At 44.4% G+C, this 19,545-nt stretch overlaps 1 protein-coding gene across 2 annotated transcripts in view; it reads left to right on the top strand.

The window, feature by feature from the left end:
* Window positions 1-13,187: 13,187 nt before the first annotated feature.
* The window catches only part of plxnb1b (plexin b1b), a 67,874-nt gene continuing 61,516 nt past the window's right edge, over window positions 13,188-19,545 (top strand). For both annotated transcript variants that reach the window (XM_071902809.2, XM_078283478.1), the window contains exon 1: window positions 13,188-13,260. The gene's annotated coding sequence lies outside the window, so the exon portion shown is untranslated. The remainder of the gene's footprint in view (window positions 13,261-19,545) is intronic.

The following is a 19,545-nucleotide window of genomic DNA, read 5'->3' as shown; positions in this document are numbered from 1 at the left end:
GCCATCCAATGCACTAAGCAAATTAATTGTGAACTGGATCTTTTAATAAATAGGTTATTTCATGATCAGTGACATACATTTTCTCTGTGCTGTAGCAGAGCGGATTTCCATGACAAAGTCACGCAATAATTTGTAAATTTATGCACATTTATAAATAAAGGCCTCGAGATAAAATAAAAAGAAAACCCAGAATGGATGAACTATTTTATGCATGTAGATTTGGAGTTTCAGGCTAATTTAAAAAAGCCCCTGATGCTACACTATCATGAATATCTTAATTCCCATCTTTCCTCATCAATGGCCTGGCCCGTATCAGGAGTGCCGCTGTGCCTGGAATCCCAGATTTTGTTCCTTAAACTTGACTGGCTATCCTCCCCAATTTCTGGTAGTCACATTTGGATTCACACAGATTTTTGCATATTGCTTGCGGTGAACATAGCAGCTCAAAAGCCCTAGCTGGACGGGCTGCAGCTCCTGTCTTTCCATGTCTGTGATTTAAATCAGCGAGCCTTTGATTTTTTTAGGGGCGAAAAAGATTGAGGATTTTCTTTCTGATAACAAGAACTGTGATAACACTAAGGATTCTCTTAGGATTTAATTAGAAAGGGTAGCCTGTTCATTATTCAGATATGTAAATGGAGACCCAGATACATACAGTGCTGCGGAATGTAAAATAGATTCAATACAGTGTTGGAATACCTTTGAAGCAGCGAGCGAAGTGCTCTATAAGAGTGTGAATTATTAACTCATCAGGGCACCCTGCATGCTTCCACCACATGCGGCTCATGGTGTGTGTGTGCGTGTGCGTGTGTGTTTGTGATTGTTCCCTCATGAATGGAGTTATGTGTTTGCCTAAGGTCAGTGTTGAAACAGCAGAGCACGTGATGCACAGTCTGCCTCAAGGTGAAGTTGGCCTGAACTGACTGAGTAAAACAAAAAAACCTCTTTTACTCAGTAATCGTATTATTGACATGCGTGATGCCGGTTGAGATATCTGTGTGGCAGATCTTGTTAAACAATGTAGTCAAACAGGAATGAATTGCTGTAAATGATGCACCTTCCCCAAGCAGCATACAGTCCAATGAGGAAGGTTGTGTGATTGAAAGGGGGGAGAGGGAACAGGGGTCTAGTCTTTAAAGTTCATGGTGCGGTCAATGTATAGAGTGGGCTATTGTAACAGATGGCATTAGCATGATCCACAGAGTATTTTCTCTTTTCTGTCTCTGTCACTCAGATGCCTCTACATCGCTCTTCCTCGCAAAACTCAAGCAAATTTTCCCCTTTACTTCCCCGCCACAATTCATTCCTCCACGTCAACACTTGACACTTTTTGCCGCTCTCATTTTCTCTGTATTCCCTTGCGCTTGCATTCACGCATAGACACACTCCCATATCATTTCCCATCTTCCCGTCACGTTGAAGCAGCCGCTTGTGGAAGGCCCTCAGAGAAAGAGGCCCTGCTGGTGAGATAGGATGACATGGCTGAGAGGGGCTTTGTCATTGCACCCGTGATGAGAAGATGAGACCTCCACCTGGGGTAGGTGAGGGTGGAGACTTTGAACACACACACACACACACACACACACACACACACACACACACACACACACACACACACACACACACACACTTGTACTTCTATCCTTATGAGGACCCTTCCTTGAACACATTCATTCCCTAACCCCTAACATTAACCTCAGTCCTTTCCACTACATGCCTAACATAAAAACTAAACTAAATTTAACCCTAAAAGAAAAATCCAACCTAAAACACTTTAACACTATTGAAAAACAACTATTGGTGATATACCTTGTCTTTCTGGACCCATTTGGTTGTTTGGTGGTGTTTTTTAAGGGGCACAACTTTTTTCGACTGCCAACTGTCGCTCTCACTATCGCTATCGATTTCGCTACCATTATTACTCTCTCCACTTACACGTAAAACCCACCAGAATGTATCAAGTCCAGGCATGTTCACTTGAGGATGTTGAAAGACATGCTGGGAAATGTAGGTAATCACTAACTGAAGTAGAATGAGATGAGACAGGTTGAGGAAAAGTGGGTACAACAAAAAGGTAAATTACAACACTTCAAAATAACTCCTGGAATGCAATGAACATTAGTAATTGATGATACATAACAGTGTAAGAGTATCTGAGGGTGGTGTGTTCATTTAACCCTAACCTAATCCTAATTCTAATCTTAACCACAAACCCAAGCCCTAACCCTAAACCGACCCCTTAAAGAAGTGAGGAGCTGCCAAAACAACCTCACTTCACAAAAACATCCTCACTCCCAAGGTCTAAAACTCAAACTGGTTGGGGCATCTTGGGTTTGAATCTGGTCTGGGACCTTTGTTGCAGGTCATCCCCTCTCTTTTTTTCCCCGCCTGTCCCATCTTTCTTCACTATCTAATAAAGGCAACTGCCAAAAAGAAAACCTCAATCTGGTTCTCACAAGGATAGAAGTACAAGAACACACACACACACTTTTCATTCTGTCACATTGGGCTTTAAGGTGCATGACGTGAGTTTGGTAAAACTGGTTCAGAACGTGCAAAAAGCTCAACAAAATAACCCGGGTGCAGGTGTTTGGTTACTGTTTTTGCATTGTTGTGTTACTGTCTGCACCTGCGCAGGCTTGTGCATACTCCATTGAGATGCTTGTGAAAATGCTATAATGCGCTTTGCATGCAGTTTGCATGTCTGCATGTGTTGGTATAGGCTGCGTGCCTGTAGATACTTTTTTACTGTGCTTGGCCTTTGCAGCTTTGAAAAGGGTGGTCTAGTCTCTGCAGCTCTAGTATCTCTCTCTCCTCACTCCCTCCCTCCCTTCTCTGCAGGGGGGAAGAGAGAGGGAAAGTGGCCCTGCCTCCTTTGTTTCTTTTGTTGAAGAGGAGGCTGAAAAGGCCAGCCAACAAGAGAGGGGGAAGCAGGCGGAGGTTGGGAAGAGAAGGAGGGGGGGTAGAGAGGTAAAGGCCTAACTTGGGGAGAATGGGGGAAGGGGAGAGGACAGGAAAAGGAGGATGTGTGTGTGTGTCTCCTCTCCTGTCTGTCAGTTGGAGAACAGCTGGTGTTGACTGCAGGCTCCTCTCCTCTTCCTCCTCAGAGGAAGGACAGGTGAGTGGGTGTGGCTGAAGAGGGAGTGTCCACCATCTGGAAGCCAACCTCCAGCATCCAAACTCCAGCATCCAAACAGCTTCTCAGAAAACATGTTCTTTGTGAAGTCTCACAGTTAGGTTAGTTATTTTTTCTCAAGTCTGTGCTGTGGAGATGCCAATGGTTTAGGGCAGATGTAGGAATTTTGATCAGGGATTGAGGGATTGATGTTCAGTGTGAAATCTTTCTTTGTTCTTGTTGAATGGTGCTTTGCATTGCATGGCTGCAGTTAGACAGGTGGCCATTCACCCCGGCTTATGATTGGAAGTGAATGGATTTTAAAGCGCTCTTGAAATTCAATATCATCTAAGTGACGTCAGGCAGCTAGCTTTGGCTTTTGACTCCAGAGGCAACAATACAAGAAGCATCTGCTATGGTGACACTAGCCGGGTTTTTTCTTTTTGTGCTAGTGTGTGTGGTTTTTCCAGGCACGCAGACGGGCGTGAAAAGCAGCATTTTGGAATACCGACAGCAGACCGTTGCCAAGTGGCAACCATGAAGGCTCTTGGAAATTGGGGAGTGCTCAGTTTCCCCAGAAACGCCCTTTTTCTCAAGACAGCTCCCCCTAAAGCGACCCACCCCCCCTTAACTCCCTTTAAACGCCCCAGGGGGAGGGACCCTCTGTCCTGGGAAAAGGGGGGTTGCTATGGAAAGCCAAGGACGAATGTTGGACAGGCGTGTTAAAAGTTCAGGACCTTGGCTGGCTGCTGGTGGACTCCACAAGTACAGGACATAATCTCCCTGGGGTGCCTGAAATTTACCTTGCCTAACTTTAGGTATATACAAATTGTCTATCCAGTAACACTGAATATCGCTGACAGCTATGCCATTTGAAATTCTACAATGTGTTTTGAAAGGGCTTCATAACCCAGGGTCATACATTTTTCTCACCCCATAGAGGACCATGTAATCCTGTAATTTAGATAAGCATAACTTCCAGCATTGGAAATAAAGAAATCATAATTACCCTACAACATTTGCACCTGACAAAAGCATTTTGGCCCTTCATAGCAAATGTCTGTGGCTGTAATGATCGCTTACTTAACACATTGCCACAGGAGCCATAGAGTAACCTGATTTTATCCTTTTTAAAGGCTCACTTAACGTGTCGTTGCATACAGCAGACATGTGCCAGGGCAGAGCAGAGTGTTTTTACAACCTGACAACCTGCATGTGTTCCTCCTCTTACCATGACACTTCCTGTTGGTTCGCACTCCCTAAACGGTCAGGGGTCAGGGGTCGTCTGTCAACCCTCCATAGACATGATACTCCCTTAACACGGCTTTTCCCCGCGAAGCTTTTAACACCGCTGAGTTACCAAGACTTAAGTTAATACATGTGTGTGAGTATGTGAATGCACATCCGTTTTTGTGTGTGAGTGTGAACACCCTAACAGACCAAAGTGTTTCCTAGCAACCTTTTGCCACTTGTTGGTAAGCTGAGCTATGGCACACAGTCTTGCAGTATACAAGCTGCACTGTTGCTCTCCCTGTGTTGGATTACAAGGCTTTGATTTAGACAATCCTTAAGCCGATCTGAAATTTTGGTTCTATTCCTCATTTACTGCTCTGTAATCCTGCTGAATAAACTGAGAACCATACTGTGTGACTAATGCATGATTGTACAAAGTCCAAAATATACAAATTACTGTCTACATGCCTTGTGAGGGAGTCAGCCCGCAGAAAGCGCTGGGCTTGTGCCGGTGTAAAAGTTGTAATGTAATGGCTTAACATGCTCGGCTTACAATATACTATATAGATGTCTCTGTTTATACCAACGAGCCTACAGGCAGCCTTCATAAATAACTCTCTCTTTGTGTTATTAATGGAGAGCTTAAGGTTTTTTTTCTTGCTTACCAAGAATAATCTTTTCCACCCGCTCCACCTCAGTAGCTTTAATCTGGCTGGAAATGAACTAGGCCTCTGTTTCCAGGGTTATGGAGGACTCTGAGGGGTGTGTTGTGTGTGTGTATGTGTGTGTGTTTTCTGCCCCCACCCCCCACATAATTCCAACAGTGGTGCAATACTGACATTTGTAGTTGTTCCCTGAGTCCGAATAGGCAGTTTGTTGGGAGAGGTGTGTGTGTGTGTGTGTGTCAGTCACACAAAAGTCCCTCTGTTTTCCACGTAGGGGACTGAGTATTGTCCTGCTGGTCACACCAAACTCTCTCCAGTTGCTAAATGGGTGTGAAATGTTGTCTTGCTGCTCCACTTTGCAAATTGCCCCAAAACGGTGACAGCAATTAGCTATAAACTAAACCATAATAAAAGATAATCGCTGATAGTAGTGCACCCAAAAAGCAATTGTTGTCTCTTATCTTTATTGCCTGCATTTTGGCGCCTGCCCCTCCCCGTATAGTTATTTCTTCTACTGTATGCTGTTTGTTTTTCCCTTGTTGTCTTTCTTTGTGGAAGCTAGCTAGCACATTAGCATAGAATAGCTACAGAGGGGTCATGGAAGTTGGCTAGCATATTTTTTGTTCCTTTCATTCATACACAGTGTTGAAATTGTCGGCTGCGTTATTTTTAATACCCCATTATATTTTTCTTTACTGTATCCTATTGCTATTTTCTGCTGCTATGACCAAATCCCTACGAGGATCATTAAGCCAGAGGGGTCATGGGAGTAAGCTAGCATGATAACATGGATAGCATGGAATAGCCAGAGGTGGAGGTGTTGTGAGCGTCAGCTAGTGTGTTAGCATGGAAAATCCTGAGGTGTAGTGGATGCCAGGCTAACTTGTGAAACATCAGATAAAAGGACAGGGCTTTATTAGCTGTGTTTACATCCCATTATTAGGTGCTTGGGAGCACCTCTGTCAGAGCCAGGCTCCTGTGTTTGTTGGTTGGTTTGTTCTTGTTCTTTGTAATGCTTCTTGCAATGTGTAATGCCTAGGGCAATTACCTGTTTAGACAGTGCAGGGCCACAAGTCCAGTGTGCGTTCGTACACCAGGTAGCATGGTAGAAGTTAAACAAGCATCAACCAACTGGAGGCTGGTGCACTGTGCATCCACATACCACGGAGTAGCTTGGTGACTTTCTAACTGTAGTTGCCAAGTCAGCACATGGGTTAAATTTTTGTTTGAGATTCTGAGATTCTTAGTTCCAACAACACTGTGCTACCACAGCGCTTTGGTGTTAACAGGTGGAGTTTCTAAAGTCAACGTAGTTTCCAGTCATGTATACCTCGCTGATGGTAATGCGCCTATTTATTTTTTGCAACATTTCAAAAGTTCAGACAGTGGTGGCTGCTCCTCTCTACCATCCTCTCCTTTTGATTCTTCTCGTCCTCCTGTGCTGTCAGATAGTCAGGGGGACTATCTCAAGCCTTCGGCCATTAACATTCCTTCCATTAAAACGTCAACACAACCCAAGTCCTGGGGCCTGCAGGCGTCCAAGGATCCTGTCGATAAAACCGACCCCCTCCGGGCAGTTGAAGACGACAGGGGCTCAGCGGGTTGCCTGGGCTCACATGTGTCCATTTTTTGTTTCTGAATATGTCTTGAACCTCAGCTGGCTTCACTTCATTTAATTTTTCTCAATTGCATATAGAGACAAAGAACAAGGATATTTGTTCTTTGTACTGGAGGTATTTCCATGCAGTACTCAGCAGGAGTGATGTGAGAGGAGCCGTTACACAATTAAACTCCCCCTCCTATTTGACATTATTGGGGTGTTTTGCAGAAAGACATTAGGCATTGTTTCCACTGGACCAACTCAATTTGACTTAAAGTTGCCTTGTTTTTACTTTTCTTCCGGCTTACGCTGCAGTCATGGCTCATTACCTACCCAACACACTCTTGTTTTTGTTCATGTCTGTTGTGGTACAAGGGCTAATCACTGGTAACATACTTTGTCTTCATTAGTTTTGCCATGTGTGTAGGACTTTTGTTACATATATTTCCAAGTAAGGATTGGATATTCTGCAGTTACATTTCACAAAACATCTTATAGTGTTAGCTACACTGTAAACCTCTAATGAAGCCTAAGATCACTCAAGTTCCCAAACCAGTTGGTGACCAAATCGGAATAAAGAGATGTCAAGTCCATGTCAATCTTATTCAGTTCAGACCCACTTTTTTTTTTTTTCCGGAAGTTCACTCATTTAGCATGTTATTATTATATTTCTCGTCTGACACACACATGCACGCCCACACACACAGATGCACACTGCACGTGTGCGCTGAAGTGGATATGTTCAGCACAGATGTCCTGATGGGATCCAGCTGGAGTGAATTCTGGTTGCAGAAACATGGTGTCAGGACCTCCATACGCCCACAAGCACGCTTACACCGAAAACACACACTACCATCCAGGCACGCAAGGCGACGGTTTGGGCCGAAACACATTCCCCAGCGTCAGGGGTTAACCCAAAATATGTTAAGCAGCGAGTCCAAAAATAAAAACACACATTTGTCATGCCAAAAACATGGCGGATCTCTAGGGACTGTGATATAATTAAATTGTTTTCATTTCGCTGCACCACAAATATCATCATGTTTCATTTTACCTCATGATGTCAGATGGGATGGGAGCGTGTGAAACCAGTGTGGCTGTGTAAGAGTGGAACATGTGGAAAACTCTCCAGCGCTAGAAAACCTATCTCTTGTTTTGGTTGTGTGCTTCCAAAATGTATGATAGATTCATATCGGACTGTCCGGCCTTGTTGTAGTTTCATTCCTAGCTGGATACTTGGTTGGTATGTAGTAGGGATGTCAAACAATGGATTTGGTGCAATTTGGACACGCGAGATGTTCATTATTAATAAACTTTGAATAAACAAGCGAACAGCGCTCTGTGCAGCAGCGGGGCGAACGGGCACTGCACTAGTTGAGTCAATGGCGCGCCGGACTAAAAGGAAAGCGCCACTTTCTTGTATTTCACATCATTTTGCGTTTTTTCCCATTAACCGGTTAGTTACCGGTTAATGGGTGTCGGCCTATCGAAAGCAAAATTAACCGAAACTGACATCCTAGTATGTAGCATAGTGAGGACGTCACCAGACTATATTGACCCTGCCCTCCCCGTCCCCTATCGATTGCAGGCGTTCAATCTGCTGCCTATTGATCACACGCAACAAATTGATTACTATGGCACGACCGTATGTCCTGCATAGTAGGAGGCAATCGAAAGGCTGTGGTCTAATTTAAGTCTCGTGCTGTTTAGTGTTGCAGCTGGTTTGTACAAACTCTGATCTATGTTAGCACATTCGATTCTTGAATATTTCAATTCTTGTAATGGAATTTGATTCAGAAGTCTTAAGCTTCAAGAAGTGGAATTCTTAAGGTCAATTCTGTTTCCTGTCATCATGCTGGCTCTGACTGGAGCAAGCTGTCTTAGATTAAACCAAATCATAGATAGACTGGCATTAGCAGCTCATGAAATGAGCAGTTCCTGAACTGATCTCATTTGACGGGAAAAGCAGATTACAGCTATGGATGGCTAAAGAAATGAGCAATCCTCTCAGAAAGTGGACCATAATCTTCCCACGAGTCTCTGCTCCTGCTGTTGGTGTTTGTTAAATCAAGTGGAAAATTGTGGAACGTCCTTTTTTCCTTTTCACTGAACTTTGTAATGAAATCAGTAATCATAGCCAAGTAAGACCTTTGCCTACAAGTTTGTTCCAATTCCATGGGTTCCACTGAAATGAAAGGATTTTAAAAGCAAAGGGCTTTGCCACTTGAGATTAAACTCAGCATTTCCCTTCAATGTAGCTCATGTGGGGGTAATGCTACGCTCAGCTCATAATTAGATTTTTTTTTTTTTTACCATACAATACTGGGTGCATGATATGATATTCAAATGAAGTTAAAATTAACCAACCTTGCCCTGTAGTGGAATAGGTTTAGGCCAGGCTGTTTGTGTCTTACCGAACCAAAATTAAATGGATGAGCAAGATAATATCTTGCTACTACTACTACCAGTTGCAGTAAGTCATATCCAATTATGACCAAACTGATTTCCACTTACATGATGCAAACTGTGACCTTTTTGCATTATAATAGAAGGTTTTCTTTGACGAAAGACAGTTATATGTTTAAAACTTGCTTCATGTCCTTTGGGTTATTTATGGTGCAACAGCAGCTGTCCTCAAGTAGCGAACCAATACGTGAAACCCAGAAAATCAGTGTAAACGCTATGAATTCTCCATCAATGGGAACTATCACTGCCACCACCATCACTAAAAAAAAAAAGAAAAAGTTATTATTGTTATAGAACAAAACATTTTTCACTGTTTGTACTTTACAAGTAAGCTGTGTTGTAATGTATAATTGGCATAGACAGTATGGCTGAGTCGAACTGATCTGGCCTGATTTTGTGGAATAAGCCTGGCCTGTGTAGACTGACAACTGAATGAGAGTATATGGGTGTCATCCCAGTGGCACACTGACCTGGGGGATGTCCTTATTGATTGCCCCTGGGCCTCTGCTGTTGTATATTTGATTCATTATTGAGTGTTAACTGTCGCCAGTGGAAACACAAGTTCAGACTTATCCCATGTGCTGCCTTGTAAGAAATTCAAGTGGAATTTCCACAACTCAGCAACTGATGCTGCACTTGGAGATTTTTCTGGCTGCTATTGCTGATGTGAGCATGACTGGAATCATTGTCTTCAGCGAACAGCGATTTTTGGTGGCTGTGGGCTGCACAACCGCACAAACAGCCCTCTATCTGTTTCCCTCTCTCCGCTGCCTCTAAATCAGATTGACTCGGAGCGCTGTTGTAGTCTTTAACTTTATGTGATCTCCGGAGATGTGTGAAAGTGCCTGACAGGCATGGCAGGGACAGACCAGACTATTGAGCCTGGGGGGGGGTGTGTGTAGTTGAAACTGTGGGGCAATGAGGAGGGACGGGGAGGGGGAGGGGGAGGGGGGTGCAGCCAGAGGGAGTGTGACCCCTTGCACTGAGAGTTAAAAAAGCATTGGTAATGAAAGTAGGCAGATGAGACCTAGCTGATAACCTTACCAACCTCTATGTATGCGCGTGACAGGCAAAGCATGTTACATATTGCGCTTTAATGTCCCCCACTTACTAAAAATCATACTTGGCTAATGTGCCTAGAGAATTTGCACACATGCCGTGTGTTGCTGTCGGATTAATATGACAGGCTTATCCTATTGCATGCCATTACTGCAACTGAATGAATTGGCCATACAGACGCCATGCTTGTCCTGTTCCGTCTGAGAACACAATTAGACTTAATGAACAAGCTGTCATTGGAAAGCATTCATCCCTTATCTCATTAATGGTTAGGGAGGCCCAGTCTCTCTCTCAGTTCATTATACAGCTACATGAGTAATCCATGTGCGTCACATTGTTGTAGAATGCTTCCAAGGAACATTTCCCATATCTGGATGTAGTCACGTAGGAGAACTAGCCTAAATGCCCATGGATGTCTGCAATTCACCCACAACACTATTTCAGTTTCAATTTGAAACTGAGGCACCAAAGCTGCCTTGTTTTTTTTTGTGGTGGGCTGCATTGGCTTAACCTTTGTTCATCTGGGGCGCAATAGCCAGTTGTTTGCTTGTGGAAGGAAGTAGGATGGCATCAGCCCTGTGCCAAGTAGAGAGGGCACTGCTTTTGAACAGGATGCTTTGGAATTGTATTTTAGTCTCTGTATGTATTCTCCAGGGGATAGAGGGGGAAAAAGCAGAACGTTTTGGTATTTAATTATAGAGCGGCAATGGCCAAAGGCACACTGTCAATGGTAGTTTTATGACCGACAGCTTAACAACCTCAGGAATGGTGGCACTGTTGGTTTTGATGACGTTGTGTCATTTCCTCCTCTGAAGAGCCGGGTTTTTTGATGTGTTTGGGAAATGTATGTGTTCCCACTCCTTTTAACGGACGGAATAGAAAGGCCAGTAGAAAAAGCCTTATGGTGCTGTGGTGTGCACCAAAATTTGCCAACACGCCAAGTCAAGGGTGAAAGCTCACGCTTATTTTAGTACTTTATGACGCCTGGAAATGCCATCTTTTTGAAGTTGCTTTTTTCTCACGAGAGTCTCTTTTGTGACAATTTTAGTTGCTTTGAAGGACTTGCTGTTTCCCCCTCCTGTTTACAGAAAATATGCATCCCTGCCTCCCATGTGGTGTGGCAGTGATTTTCTTTTCCGTGTTAATCTGATCTGATTTAAGTTGAGTTGGGCCCTCTCGGCACTGTCAAAAAAGGTCCTTGTTTGTTTGGAGCAGCATGCATGTTTGAGAGGATTCTTGGGTGTGATGCCCCCCCTCTCCCTCCACCCACCCCGCCCAAGAGTGTGTGTGAGGGAGATGTTCGCCCCCCTGTTTTGTTTGGTGACTCACCAGTTTTGGCAAGGGTGAATGAACACGACATGTCACCAGTTGAGTCACTGTACATTTCCTAACAATGGGAAGCCTGGCTAAAATCGGCGCAGTCCAGTTCTTCATTTGGCTTGGCGTCACAAGCGCTGTTGGCTAACGCTTACAGCTTTACTGCTTCCAACCTCACTCTGGTTAAGAAAGCAAAATGTAACGGCTAATGTTCTCAAAGTAGAGGTGCTTCAGGCTCTCTGATAACTTGTCTGCAGGCTGTTTGCTCAACCTGATGAACCATTGTGTGATACAGGTCAATCTTAATCCTTGAATAGGAAACCCAATGAGGGGAACAAACATGACAGCAAAGACGGCAATCCTTCCTGTTCCTGTCACATCAATCCTATCAACCCAACGCTGTCTACCCACAATGCTAACTATTCTGTGCACTTTGTCTTTGGCTCTCCATTTGTCTTCATGTAGATCAGCTCCAGCCCTAGCCGTCACAGTCTGGGTCAAAGACAAATGGAAACATTATATGAGAGAACGATTCAGGTTAGTCTCGTGTGTCTGAGCCGGCATCTCACCTGAGGGAATCGCCACATAACAAGACCCAGCAGATCCAGGCCAGGGGGGCTCTTGGAGGAGCTGGTGGATCAGCTGGCAGAAGGCTATAGGGTTTCCTGCTGTTTAAAACCATCTGCACGGCAGTAGGAAAATGCTAAGACCGCAGATGCATCGGTGAGCCTCGAGGCAGAACATAGTGTATCCTATGTGTTTTTTGTGTTTTTTTTACAGCCTTGAGAGTGGATTGGAGAAACTCCAGGTTTGACCGAGCTTCGGCCAAGTTAAGGCAGCATTCCTAGACAATGACCGTCATTTGGATCTCCTGTGGCGAAGGGAATGATGCTGCTTTTACAGCTCCAGGACACCCATGGTGAAGGACAAGCATAAAATGAAAATTTACTAGAATTCCAAGGGCTGAAAAGTTTCCTTATTCATTATCCGCAAAATTGTTCCTGGTTGCATTGTATTTGTTGACTGCTTTTTGAAATGAACCCCATGCAGCTTGGTCATTTAAGCTTGATCAGGTTTAGTTTGGTTCAGTCGCACTATGTCTGGCTGTACCGTGGTTGAAGCATTTAGTTGCTTAGATTTACTCCAAACCAGTTCATCTTTTTGTCTGGTGGACCTGACCCCGAAATGTTCATGAAGAGATACTCAAAAGTGCTTTGTAACAGCAGGATTTTTAAATCATAAGGCTGTTTAAAATGTATGTTTTATTGCTTTTTAAACTTCGATGATCCCCTAACCATTCGCCTGCCGAGGCTTTGGGTATCTGTTGTGAAAGTGAATGGAGAGGTCATGTTTCATGTTGTGCCAGTGCACTCTTCTCTGTGGCAGCCATTTGTCTGCCTTTTTTAAAAGGTGACTTTTGTGGCTGGTTTTGCCCCGCCATGTTCAGCAAGCTCTTTGTTGTCATCTTGAACAATAGCTGCCTTGTACGAGGCATGGAGACCCTCACCTGCATAGCATGAATTAAGAAGACATGGCAGGCGTTGCAAATGCGTTAAGCTCACTTTGTAGGGAAGAATTTTTCAGCCACTGGCTCCTGCTAGCATTATCTGTTTCCACTTTATGGTTCCTCGAAGACCGGTTGTGTTATAGTTTATGTCAAGAGTTTGGCCTTTAGGAGAGAAAGCTGTAAAAATGTGCTCTCTGTGGATTTTCTAACCGCATCTCTTCTTCCAGGTTTGGACAAATCCTCATGGGGGCCGTGTAACACTTGGAAATGTCAAGCAAAGAGCAGTAGATTTCCACAGGTAAGAAACTACATTACTCCCTGTTTCAGCCAATGGTGATACAAGAAATAATGTATGGTGAAAGATATTGGTAGCCCTACTTCAGAGTTTCTTTCACAAAATCATGTTGAAAATGCAACTTGATTCCTCCAGTTATTATAAAGTTGATATTTTGGTCATTGCCCTTGTTGTACACCAAAATAGCCAGATGTGTTAGGGGAGTGATCGTTGCTTTCGAGTTATTTCCTCCAATTCATCTGAATTACACAATAGCTCATCGCCTGGGATTCGAGTTTCCTCCCCCTGCGGTGACAAGTCCACTTCCCCCCAAACCGCATCCCACCACACTCAGCAGCTATTTAAAGTGTCAACGGCTGCTCCCAATTACTCCTCCCCACGCCAAACCAGAAGCTCTGGCCACGCAAAAGGAGGCGAGAGCCCTCCCTGCAGTGGCTTTTATCTGTTTGTTTTCATATTTCCCTTCCCTCAGTCAGCCCTCCTCCCTTGTGCTCTTACCGTTTTTGTCTTAGCCAAGGATTATTGTGTTTTCTCTCCAGCTGACCTTGGTTACGTAAACTAGCGCCTGATCCCCCTTCCTTGATTCTCCTCCCTGTCCAGCCTACCATTCTGCCAGGCTCCCATCCCCGAGCGCTCCCACAAAGCCCTGTGTTTTGATTACATTGTGAAATTGGATCCAGGACTATTTATTCCCAGGCTGGATAGTAAGGGGGACTTGGTTGGAGGTTCAGAGGGTAAATGGAGGATAAGCAAGAGGCGGGGGGGGGGAAGCAAGGAAGCTGTTGTGGTCGAACCGGGTGGATGGTGTCGGTGGGCGAGCTGTTTATGCCTCCCCCCAACCTCTCCTCGTGGGCCGAGCATCCAGCCAGACATCTACACAGCAAACCCACATTGTCCCATCCCACTGTCAGCAGTTTTGGCCAAAAACCTAAACCCCATCATTCAACTTTGGCCAAGAAAGCGCAGCAGGATGGCCCAGTGGTTAGAGACACCTTCCGACTGTCCTGCGACTGGAGGACCTGGGCTGGACCCTGTGTTGGCAAGCATACGCCCTGCTGAGGTGTCCTTGTGAGAGACTCTGAATCCCTAACAGCTGACACTTACAGGAACTCTGTGTAGTGAACACAAATTTATAGAGGAGGCAGGGATGTCCAAGTGGTTAGAGAGACTGTTATTGAACTAGATAACCTGGGTTCAAACCCATGTAGTCGAGCATCCGCCCTGCTGAAGTGTCTTTGAGCAAGGCACTGAATCCCTACCAGCTGCAGGTGCAGTTCTGTAGCTGACCCTGACCTTTGACTTCCCTGTGGAGAGGGGCAAGAGGTCAATAAGGGGATCAGTAAGGTTACTTCTTCTTTTTCTAAGTCCCAAACTTACCACTTTTGGTAGCCTTCATGTCAGATGTAACTATGCAATGGCTGTCTTGCTGCCAAATTGCTTCCACCAGTTCCTTTCTAGTGTTCGCTCTTCTGTTGTTACTCACAATGCTGTAAAAGCACATGGACACATTTTGCTAATGTAAAGTTGTCATTTGCACTGTTTTGGTGCCTGGATCTCATGGTCACTTTGTTTAACAAGTCTGTGATTTGAGTACTGTTCAAACACTACTTCACTCAACCAAACCCCAGGGGCGCGCACCTCAGCTATCATCGTTTGCTTTTTCATTGACATCGCACTGAGGGGCGTAGTGTTATCGTTGTGTTAAGTGTGTCAATACACACACACACACACACACACACACACACACACAGTGTTGAGTGAGGAAGTGGTGTTTTGGCGGAGCGTCATGACCTCTCCCTATCCAGTAGCTCAACACAGCATGGCCTCGCTGTGTTTAACCAGCTGCTCATCACACACACACACACACACACACACACACACACACACACACACACACGCACACACACACCGAGTCTTCTCTAAACACATACACACCTCATTTGCTCCAGCAGGGCATTACCTTGACCTTGCTTTGCATGCAAAACATACACACACACACACACACACACACACACAGACACACACACACAGACACACACACACATGCATTTCTACATTTGCAGACTCATACACTGATGAGATGATTGAGTCAGGTTAGTTAGGGAAGAGAGCAAAGTTCAATAAAGCCAGGGCTTGTTTTTCCTTGTGTATCACTGGTGCAGGTCAGCACACAACATTGTTCTCCTAGTCAGACATAAAATATAGTCGTGCTGCACATACACACACGCAGACACGCACACGCAAGCACGCACACAGCTAAAGCCAACCGGAGATGAGCAGCTGAGTATTAGATTACAGGGAAATGATCAGCCATGGCAGACAGGAAACACTGCACAGGAGCGAAGTGTGTGTTTGGCTATCTGACTGTGTGTGTGCCCTCTTGAATATGACACACCTGGCCTACCATGGACGGTCTCATAATAAAAGCAACCAGACCATGTAATGGTATCATTTTAAAACCCATGGAACGGTTTAATATAAAACAAGGTATATCATCCATGCTTTAGCTGCTGCCACAGTAGACACAAAACAAAAGATAGATTACAGTGTTAAAACACATAAGACTTAAGATAGGATTGCATCAGAATCCTTAAAACCAATTTGAAACCAATTGTCTTTGATTTGATTAATGGAAAGGATACGCAAAGCAGGATGAGACTCGCAAATGGCTCTCCTTGTCTGGCTTCATTCAGAGACTTTGAATTATTATGGTTTGATTTGCAGCTCGGTTGCAGGCCGGGGTCCATGATGGCAGCTATGCTGTTTCTGTCAGGCCTGTCAGAGTGACCAAGGCGTGGAGGCATTTGAAACATCCCCTAAAGAGACCGAAAGGATGTTGACATTGAAATACCAAAGTAACCTGTTATCCTTGCGAAATGCTCAAGTTTGCACGTCCACAGCACATACAAACGCACGCAAACTGCCGCCAAGGTAAACTCTGCTTATAACTGAACTACATCAAGCTGTGAGAAGGACTGGACTCTTGGGGTGAAGGAGGGAGGGAGGCATGGATAGCGGGGCTGCAGATTAGTGTGCCTTTAAGCGTATCAGACATCTTAACTAACATTAGGGGGTTTGATAAGGAATCTAGAGCGATACCAAATAAACCTGCTTAAATGAGCCCATGCTGGGTCCACAGACTGGCTGAAGTCATGGGCTACAGCAGGGGACAGACTGCTGCCAGCTGCTGCTAGACAACTTTTAGACCTTGCTTGGTGTGGTAACTCAAAATGTGTACATTAGATTAGCCATTACTCTTTCAGTGCTTTACAGAATACAGTCCACAATGTCAAATGCTTGAGTTTTAACCAATTCAGGTTTTTAGGTCCTCGAAAGCACCTCGAAAGAGCCAGAATCTGTGTTTGTTGTTTTGTTGATTCATTCGTTCATTTGTTGGTATGTGCGTAACACTTTTTGCCATGCACAGTGCTTAGGGGAATTACGGTATGCGCTATTTAGGGCACGCAGAGCCCCAAGAATTCCCCAAGAAGGGGAATTCAGTGTGCGCTCGTACACCTGGCAGTACAGTAGAAGCCTCACAAGCAGGAGCCGGCTCTATGTTGGTGCACGGTACATTCACATAACAGAAAGTAGCTTGGTGATTGTGGTCAATGGTCTTGTTTGTTTACGGAAATTTTACGGATGTCTCATAATTAATGATAATGGTAATGATTTATTGATGATGAAATTCTACACTTGCCACCTTTTAAATAACCTGAAAAGATAAGATAACTTAAGTTTCTTTCAATCCACATTTATCTTCATTCAAGCCAAGTTGCAGAGCCTCTCTCAACATTGGGATGTTGGCTGCTACAAACATCAGTGGTTCTCTCACTCCTCTATGGTTTGATGAACACTGCCTTTCATGTTCCCAGTGGAAATGTATGACATTTTCAGGTGTGGACATGACTGGGTGTGGTGTGGTTCTACTAATGCCCCTCTTGTCTGAGCTCATGACAAACCTGTGTGTCTGACCTGGACCACTTCCTGCTGAAGTGGTGATGGTTCAACGCGCTGAATAATAGGACATATTTCCATTTAGATCCTCCAAAAGAGAATGACTCAAACCTTGAAGAGACACTCTTGGCTTGCCTGTGTTTGCAGAGGCAACATCTTCACACTGTTCTTCCAAAGTGACACCATGTTACTTTCTGGAGAAAGCACCTCTGTTTTCCTCACGCTACCCCAACCCAAGCACCATATGATCAAATAGATGCTACAAATGACATATACACATGGGAGGATTACTTTACAGCACAATCTCTTTAGCACTTAGAAGAGTTAAAAACAAAAAAAGCATATATACCAGTATTTCCCTCAAGAGGTGATCATGTAATCATGTCTTGTAATTGTACTTTTATGAGTCAGTCAGTATTGAATCCATTATCTCTTGGGGTGTTTGTGTGTTTGGTTGTGTGTATGTCAAAAGGATGTGGTCGTCTCAGAAAGTGGCAGCTAATTGTCAATCCCTTCCCCGGGGGACTGTAATACAGTGGCAGACCATTTGTGTCCTGGATCCGAATGTTCCTGATTACAAAGAGGCTGGCTTTATAAGAGCAGCGCCATGCTCCAGCTTGTCGCTGAGACACTATTAGACCAGGTATCTTCGCTAAGAAACTCACTCGGCCCGTTTGTTAGTCTCACCACAACCCTCGCCTTAAGCCCTCTCAGCTGCCTTCTCTTTATTGCAGAAATAAACCTCCAAGCTACTGAGTTTTTTGATAGCATTTTTTCTTGTTTCTCTCTTCTTTCTGCGCGACGGTACACGGAAGCGTTAACAAACCAGTGACGTAATGCCAAACATAATCGGCCTCGCTTATCTCCGCAGCCTCTCTCAGCGAGGCAAGGTGACTTTCCTCGAGCGAGGCAGCCGGAACACTCGCAGCAAGCAGAGCAATGTAATCAAATCATGTCGTTTAGTCCTCCTCTTCTTCTTCTTTTTTGACTACGTTCTCGTCTCGGGAGCCTTCGTGAACTGTGCCTGAACTTGATGCGACTGTCAGGACTGAGTCAGAGAAAGAGAGAGGAATGAAGCGCACGGGCCGCTCACTCATTTCCAGTGATTGTGTCCTCTTTTTTTTTTTTTTCTTTGCTTTCAAAGTCACCTACATTCATCTCTCGCTTCCCGGATGTCCAGAGAAGGGTCCGGAATCTCAATCACCGCTTGACCATTTCTGTGACATTCACTCGCCGACTTCAGCTTTTCATGGGCCTGAACTTTTCTTCCATTTAGCGCCATATCCCCCAATCTAATGCCCCCCCCCCTCCTCAAAGACGCTTCTTAAAGATATTAGACACAGGAAGCGTTGAGCGCTTTTACTGGGTGGTGCGCTGCCTTTGATGTTGAAGAGTTGAAAATCCTGCACTGTCAAAAGTGGTGGGCTGTGAAAAGGTAAAAAAAAAAAAGAAAAAAGTGGGTCATCTCCCTTCTTTTCATAGGTTTGCCTTCCATATTTTGGCTGGTCTTGAAAGGAAAATGCTGAAACAAGCAGGTTTGGACTCCAGGCATCGGGGAAGCGCTGTGACTGGGCATTAGGTTTTCTGTTGTTGGCATCTTAATACTTGGCATGCTATGACTGCTACTACCATTACATACCATATACCCCCAAACCACAAGGAATTACCCCCTAAACATCAAACAGGAACTTTTTTTACTTTGATTCTATTTCTAGAAATGTGATCCACCACCCAAAACGCTTTTGTGGATGCAAATTTTTCCCGACCCCTCTGGAATACAAGAATAAAACAATAACAACAAAAAGACCAAAAAGACTACTGCATAAAATATGATGGTGCATTTTAGATGCAGTCCTAATTGGGTGTTTCTCCCTCAACTGGGCCATGGCCTGGATCGCGGTCTGTTTTTGTTATTCAAATGTATTAAAATCAGAGAGTATGCCAACTTGGGCTGCTGTTCCGCTGCGGTTTTGTTTGGGTTTTGGTTATTTGCTTGTTCGTTGCTGGGTCGGTCTCGGCTTATCAGATGCGTGACGGCTTTCTAGTCTGTTAAAAGATTAAATATTTGTTGACCATTTGTCTGAAATGGGCCGTAAAATAGATGGGTAAAGATACAAGTGCGTATTTACTCAAGTGATTTGATGTCTTGTTTTCCCCTAGTCAAGTTAGTTCGATTGGATTCCTAAGGGATGTGATGAAAGGAAGTCATCCAAGGATTTTCTTCACCGGAGAGGGTATCCTTTCTCTCTCTTTTTCTCTCTTATTCATTGATTCCCATCCTCCACCTTGCCCCATACTTTCACCTCTCTCTCATTAACCAGCCTTTCTCTG

Source organism: Centroberyx gerrardi, chromosome 5 (genome assembly GCF_048128805.1).
Source record: "Centroberyx gerrardi isolate f3 chromosome 5, fCenGer3.hap1.cur.20231027, whole genome shotgun sequence".
NCBI classification, from domain to species: Eukaryota; Metazoa; Chordata; class Actinopteri; order Beryciformes; family Berycidae; genus Centroberyx; species Centroberyx gerrardi.
Note: the sequence above shows the minus strand (reverse complement) of the source record. Positions and strands in the feature narration are given on the sequence as shown.